Here is an 8,045-nt window from a genome sequence, read left to right on the forward strand (position 1 = left end):
CGCCCATCCTGGGAATGATTTACACAAATCAATAGGTTTGTAGCCTGCATGGAATATAAAGGGTGTGAGGGAAGGCAGGCTGGATGTTAGTTGTTATTTGCCTCTTTGCTTCTTTGCTGCTGCCTGCCTGGTCTGTCATGGATTTTTCTCCTCTGGGATGTCCATCTGCCATGCCACCTTGCCCTGGAGTCAGCTGACTATGGACTTAAACCTCCACATACTATGAACTGAAGTAATCTTTTTCTCCTTTGCGTTGTGAGTGTGGGCAGTTTGTTTCAGCAATGAGAAAGTAATGAAGACAAGTTCCTTCATCCAACATCTTTGCTGAACTGTCTTTAAGGAATAAATCATGCAGTGTCCTGTGGGGGTGGAGGAAGAGTCATCTCCTCACTGCCGGGTGGGCCTGGGGATCAAGGGCTTTGTACTGATGATCAGCTGATCACCATTCTAGGGTACCTGGATCCTTCAACTGAGTGGTTGTCTTGTCCCTGCTCTTTTTTTCTCTTTCTTCACACCCTGCCCTGTACTCAACTCACTTTTTTTTACCTCCCTCCCTTCCTTCTTTCCTTCATTCCTTTCTTTTTCTATCATTCCTTTCTCCCTTCTTTCTTTCCTGCTTTTCTTCCTCTTCTTTTCTTTCTTATTCTTGAGTTTTTTTTGACTGAATAGGCCTACTTTTTTGAAGGACAATCTAGGAAGTCGTATTTTAAATTCCTTCAGCTCTGATAAGTTACCATTATTCCATCTACTTTTTATCTTTCATCAAAAATGTGTTAATATCTTCTCCATTGTCTCCTCTTCCATTCTCTTTGCACTTTAGATTTATTTATTTATTTGTATTTTAAGGAAGGGTCTACAGGGCGTTCAGGGTCTCACCACTAGATTGGACTCATAGTGATCCGCCTGTTTACAGCCTCCCAAGACCTGGGGTTACAGGCACATGCCACCATGCCCAGTCTCTAGATTCATATTTTTATTTTATTTATTTTACTATTGTTTGAGTGTTGGCAATTACTACATATGAAATCCGCCATGTCAAAAAAAGTCCAAAATGCTCTTCATCCTTTTGCATGGTTCTATAGGGTCAGAAAATAATTTTTAAAACTTAGATACAAAATAAAGTGCTTCTTATTCCAAAGATTCATTTTTTTTCTTTAAATAGAATGACTTATGTACAAATGACTAAGGAACACACATCAAGCCCAAGATACCCATGTTCACTACAGGATACCCAGTGGATAAAAGTAGCAGGCTTTTGGGTAGATTTTGTCCACTTGTTATTGGGTAGAGGAGAGATCTAGCAAATTCAAACATCCAACTCTGTGAGAGAAATTTTTAAGCTGTATAATGAAGGAAGCCCTGACCCCATGTTCTATGTAATTCTAGAAAGGGAAATGATAGGCAGCAAGAGGCCAGGATATAGCAGCAACTTGATGTGAGGGGGTTGTGGCAGCAGCTTTTTCTCCAACCCAGAAAGTAGCAAGATTGCAGAAGGAATTGAAACCTGAGGTGACTTGGCTAGGTAAAGTCCCCTGCATTCTATTAGCTGAGGAGCTCCCAATGGAAGAAGTCCTGAAAAATGAGAGAGTGAGTTCCATGGCACCTCCAATTCTAGCTTTTTAAGGAACCTCGACACTGATTTCCATAGTGGCATTATTTTTCTTTTTTCTTTCTTCTTTCAATTTTACATGCATATATCTGGTAATATGAATAACTGGTTGGAAGACAACACTATGTATTACAAGAAGTACTGTGAAATTCATATTACTTTGTTAAGTGAAATTCTGTATCACTTTTAATTTTTGTTTTAACACAATTTTGTACTCTTTTTTAAAAAAATAGAAGAATTAGAAAAAATGAAACCAAAATCAGAGTGAGGATAGTTAGTGACAACAATTATAATGGACTGAAAAGTAACTATTGATTTTTTTAGGTACTTACAGTCTGTCTTCTTTGTAATTCTAGAAAGGGAAATGATGGCAGAATTGGGTGTGATGCTTAATTTTGATTGACAACTTGATTGGATTATGAAAAGCCTAAGAATTGGGACAGTAACTTCTAGGCTTTTCTGTGAGGGTGTTTTAGAGATAATTGGCATGTGGGTCAGCCAATCAAGAGGACAGATCTGCTGTGAATGAGTGCAGTGCCATGCAGAATCTGGAATTCCTGACATAGCTGAAAGAGAAAGAGGCATGAGAGCTCAGGATATTGTTCTCCCTTCCTGATTGTCATGATGTGAACAAGTTTGTCCCACCAGGCCCTTCCACCACAGTGTTGTGCCTCATATCAGGCCCCAGTGCAATACAGCCAGCAGACTATGGACTGAAACATCTAAAACCATAAGCCAGAACAAACCTTTTCTCCTTTAAATAGTTTCCTCAGAGGGCCAGGAAGATAGCTCAGAAGAATAAGCATTTGCCTGGCAAGCTCAAGGACCTGAGTTCAATCCTCAGTTCTGCTAAAATAAAAAGAAAAAAAAAGAAAAAAGATATTTTGTCACAGTGATGGAAAGTTGCCTGACACATTGTGTTTACAGAAAATAAATGAGAAACTTCTTACATACTTGAGTCAGTGAATGAAGTGCTACCTATGTTGTGTGCACCTGGAATGTTACGCCATCATCTTACTGAAGCCTGACATCAAGTAATTTAAGAAGAGTATGTTTTCAAGACTTGTTGTAACAGTAAAATGAAGCTGACCTTTTTCATTGCAAAGATGAAGAAGAGTATTTGATACTAAGAAAATTTCAGTGTATTGGCTCTCACACCCTCAAGCCCTAAAAAGACATTGTAGGGATGAAGAAGTGGAAATAGAAGTTTAAATATCACAATTTGAAAGGACAGCAAGAGCAATATTTTGATAAATCTAGATCATAGAGAGCAGCCTGGGATAAGCAAAGGATGAAAGATCACTTTATCTTTCCCTATATTGGACCAGAGGCAGAGTTATAATTTCAGAAACTGGTTCACAACTGACCAATGTTGCTCACCTGTGAAGTCTTGAGCTGATTCAAGGCTTCCCTGATCTATTGGCTGTCTCAGAATGGAGGGGCAGGGATGTATGAGCCCCTCCCCAGACTGCCCTGAGAAATAGATGGAATCCAGCTTGGTGAGCTATAGGGCCTTGGTGCAGTGTGGTTGCATTTCTGAGCATAGGATGATGGAAATCTTTGACTTGGGAGCAAAAAAGGATCATATTTAATGTCAAATTAAATCCCTGCTAAGACTGTGAGCCCCCACTGGGCAAGTGCCTGAAGAAATTCATATATGCCAAACTAAATAGGCTGAGGAATTATTTCAGTTAAAAAGTTCTTATGTTTATCTCATGTTTCTTACAAATATGTTATTTTATCTGGTCATTTATTAAGAGATGCTGTAACCCCACAGTTAAATAGTTTGTAATATCTGGTGAAGAAAGGAGGAAATCCTATCAACAATGAACATGCTTCACACCTAAAATTCAGTTGTGTCGGTATAGAGAACTTGATGGTTTTGAAGTGATTGATTTTGGTTAAAAGCATTATCAAAGAAGAGAAGGAATAAAATCCTTCAATGAATGAGAAATAATACTTTTGTGAATTGCATTTTCTTTTGGAAGTGTGTGTGTGTGTGTGTGTGTGTGTGTGTTTGTATGTGTGTGAGCACATATATGTGTGTGTGCTTCAGGGTACAAGTTTGATTAGATTTTACTGAAACCTAGTGGTAAAGGCCCCTGGAGCTGGGAGGAGGGGACACAGAGCAGTTTGATTTGGTCTGAAGTTTAGAAAAAGGCAGTTTCCATTGGTTCAGTTTGATTACTAGATTTCTGCTCTGGAGATTGGGTCTAAGGTCCCAGGTGGCATATAAGCATTACCTCCTTTTTCTGAGTATAAGAAAGAAAAGCTATTTCTATTTCTGTTATCTAGGTAATAGTGATGGCAGGAGCTGATATAATGTCCTTATTCCTGAATTGGCTTGGTGTAGCAGTACCTAAATATCACTTAACATAATCATAGTCTGTAACACATATGAGGTTCAGAGCCCCTCTCAACTGCTGATGACCTACTTTTGAGTTGACCTATTTCTCTCTGAATTTGCTCATCTGATCTCTTGCTGTCCCTGAAACATATATGTCCATATCCTTATTATTTTCTTATTTTACTTTATTTTTTATTAGTATATATTTGTGATACATGTTGAATACATTTATCAGGGGAAGTCACTAAATATAAATATTGTATTTTAGTCCTTTATATTTATCGTTCTTTTCTCCTTCATTCCAGCTCCCTCTTTTTCCCCGTATGGTGCTGAGGATGGAAGCCTTGTGCTTGCTAAGCAGGTGCTCTACCACTGAGCTACACCTATAGCCCATGAATGCTCTTATTATTTCTTTTTCTGTGGTCTAACAACTTGCTTCCAACTCATACCTTGTCAAGCTGAAGTAGTTTCCTAAAATTTCCAAAACAAATTACCACAAAACTGGTGGTTTATAACAACAGAAGTGTAATATTTCATACTCCTGGGTGCCAGAAGTCCAAGAGCAAGGTCTTTCGGGAGATTGGCTCCTTCTGTGGACTCTGAGGGAAAATCAGAACCATTATTCTCTTCCAGCTTCTGGAGGTGGCTACAATCCTTGGTGCCTTGGCCTTTCACTCCAGTCTCTGTGTCTACCTTTACAGGGTCTTTTCTCATTTTTTCCACTTCGCAAATCTTTCTTTTTTTTCTCATATGAGGACACCAGTCATTGAAAGTGGAGGATATTCCAAGTCCAGGATGATGTGGGTGCAAGGTCCATAGAGTAATTATATCTATTCAACACCCAGGTGGGGATTTGAATGTATTTCTTGGGAGAACTGTTCAACTCACTACAAGGACCCACCTCTTATGTCTTAGATAAAGGACCCAGGGGAGAGCGCGGTTGTTTCCACACTTATTCTTTCATCTCTCTGTTCATTCATTCAACAAATAACACAAGTGTGGAGCCTACTTTTTGAGCCTGGCCCTGTCCTAGGTACGTGAGATGCAATGCACATATGATAAAAGTCAGTACCAGCCTGGGATTTGAAGAAGAGAACACTCAATTTGCATTTATATGTAATGACTTGTGTGCTAAGTGAGGTAGATCATGCTAAGAGAACCCTAAGGTGGGTCCATAGATTAAGCATCAGGGATATCAAGGATATCCCAAGAACCAGGATAAATTATGATGGTGAAGGGATAGGGCAGGAGTGTTGTAGGAGGGGCGTGTGCAAAACTGTTGCAGAGGTAAAGAAGATGTAGCCTGCTTGAGACATGATTGAGAAAGATTTAGACCGTATCTCTTACACATTTGCTGCATCAGAATAACCCAGCAGCATATTATAGGCAGGTGGCTGGCTAGGCCTTGCCCCGAGAGCTTCTGAATCAAGAGATTTGTGAGGGCTAGACATTTTTTAAAATTTATTTTTATTAAGTTTTTAAACAGAGTACAAGTTCGAATTAAAATGGAAAAAAAATTCAGGGGGCTGATTTTTAAAATTTCTTTATGTCTTCTAGATAGAAAACCTTTTTTGGAGATACAGAGTTTCACTTAACAAAGTAATATGAATTTCACAGTGTTTGGTGTAATACGTAGTGTTGCCTTCCAACCAGGATATATGCATGTAAAATTGGAAAAAGAAAGAAAAAAGAAACATGTAAGAAACTAAGAAGAAAAAAGTACAAACAATTGAAAAAAGGATACAAAACAAGCATTAGCTGCTTCTTTCAACAGACCATCAGAAATTCACAGTACAGTTGTCCAAATCATCCTGCTTATATACATAAATAAATCTTTTTCCCCAGCTCCTCCTGTCCTTTTTCTCAACTCAGTAACTTTTTCCTTTTGAATAAGTTCATTCCCTTTCCCCAGTATCTATTGTACCCTTCTGGATCCATTTTCTCTTTCAGGTTCTCACATTAAGGAGACAACATGCTGTTTGCACATGAGGATCTGATTTATTTCACTTAAGAGTACGTTTTCTACTTGCATCCATTTACTGACAAAATAATAAAATTTATACTGTTTCCTAGTTGTATATTGTATAAAAATACCACATCTTCTCTATCCACTCTTCAGTTGATGGACATCTGGGTTGTTTCCAGGATTTAGCTATGACAAATTGTGCTGCTATAAACATGGATGCACATATATTGCTGTGGTATGACATTTTCAGTTCTTATGAAAAAATACCTAGGGGCAGGGGGAATAGCTGGCTTGAATGGAATCTCCAATCCTAGCTTTCAAAGGAATCTCTTCACTGACTTCCACAGTGGTTGCACCAGGCTGCATTTCCACTAACAGTGCAGAAGAGTTTCTTTTTCTCCACTGCTTCTCCAGAATTTGTTATTGGCTGACTTTTTTTTTTTTTCTGACTTCTTGATGTTAGCCATTGTTTCTTGGGTGAGATGGAACCTCAGTGTTGTTTTAGTTTGCATTACTTAAATGACCAATGATATTGATCATTTTTAAACATATTTACTTGCCATTTGTATTTCTTCCTCTGAGAAGTATAGATTCATTTCAGATGCCCATTTGTTGGATTGGGTTTTTGTATTTGCACAGTGGGGGTGATTTTTAAGATTTCTTTATATCTTTGAGATAGAAAGCCTTTGTTGGAGAGACATTTGGCTGTAAATTTCTTTTTTTTTTTGGCATATCTGTTTATTTGTGAAAATGTCCTTAGTTTGCTGGTGTGGCAAACAAATGTAAAATCTGCTAATGCAAAAAACAGAAGATAATCTGCTTTGCAATGAACTTTATACTTCAGTTGCATACAGGCAACATGCTATATATGAAAAAATTGCTAACTGTACTACAAGTATTAAATACTGAAAAATTAACAGTTTGTTATAATTTATTCTATTTAACAATCCAGGAAGATCGCAGCCACCAGCAGTTCCAGCGCTATCTCAGGTGCGATAGGAAATTCGGAAATCTCAGTGGAGCTGCTAGTGTGGCGAACCTTGTAAATAAAATACATGCAGACCAAAAGCACATGTCAAGGTCTCAAATTGACCTCACTGGTTTCGTTTTCAGCAAACTGACCTGGGCCACTCAACACGGCTTTTATTGTTACTGATGTTAGTGCATGCTCTCTTTTTACAATAAATTCATGACCTTCAGAAGATATCAATTTGAAGTACATTGCATCCGGGCCTTCACAGCCACCATAGGTTTTCTCTTCTCCATCCATTATGTTCTTATGTAATTCTACAGGAACTTTCTTTAGTAGCTTCTTGTCCGCACCGCAGTGACTGCAGCCAAATCTTCCCCGACCACCTTATTATTGTTATTTTTATTATTATTAATTTTTTTGTATTTAGTACAGGGTCTACATGGTTTCAGTAGGTAGATGAGACTTGTAGTGGTCCTCCTGTTTACAATCTTCCAAGTGCTGGGATTACAGGTGTGCACCACCATGGCCAGTCTCAATCGCCATCTCAACATGCCTTGGGGGTGGGGCTGGCATGGCAGGCCTGGAGTTTGAACCCCCAAACCCTGCATCTGCCTAAGCAGGCATTTTAATCAGCTGAGCTATTTGGCTAGCCCTCAGCTATAATTTTTTTTCCCAGTTTGTGGATTTTCTTTCTACTCTGTTGGAGATTTTCTTTGAAGTGCAGAAGCTTTTGAAAAAGATGAGATCCCAGTTGTTGATTCTTGGAAGTACTTCCCGTGCAGTTTGGTTTTTGTTCATGAAATCTCTACCTACCCCTATGCCTTTAAGATTTCTACCTATATTTTCCTGCACAAGATTGTGTTTCTGTTTTAATATTTAAATATTTGGTCCATTTTGACTGTAACTTTGTGCATGGTGATAGGCATGGGTCTAGTTTTAATCTTTGGCATGTGGAAAGCCAGTTTTTTCAGCTCCATCTATTAAAGGGGTTATCTTTCTTCCAGGGGCATGTTTAGTCCCTTTATCAAGATAAGATGACTGAGTGCTTTTGTAGTTGTGTCTGTATTTTCTAATCTGTTCCATTGATCCTCAGGTCTGTCTCTGAGCCAGTATCATGCTGATTTTATCACAGTAGCTTTATAGTATAATT

At 38.5% G+C, this 8,045-nt stretch overlaps 1 pseudogene; it reads right to left on the reverse strand.

The window, feature by feature from the left end:
• Positions 1 to 6,862: 6,862 nt before the first annotated feature.
• Positions 6,863 to 7,192, reverse strand: LOC101583272 (annotated as a pseudogene).
• Positions 7,193 to 8,045: the final 853 nt, after the last annotated feature.

Source organism: Octodon degus, unplaced genomic scaffold (assembly GCF_000260255.1).
Source record: "Octodon degus isolate 3935 unplaced genomic scaffold, OctDeg1.0 scaffold01081, whole genome shotgun sequence".
Taxonomy (NCBI): domain Eukaryota; kingdom Metazoa; phylum Chordata; class Mammalia; order Rodentia; family Octodontidae; genus Octodon; species Octodon degus.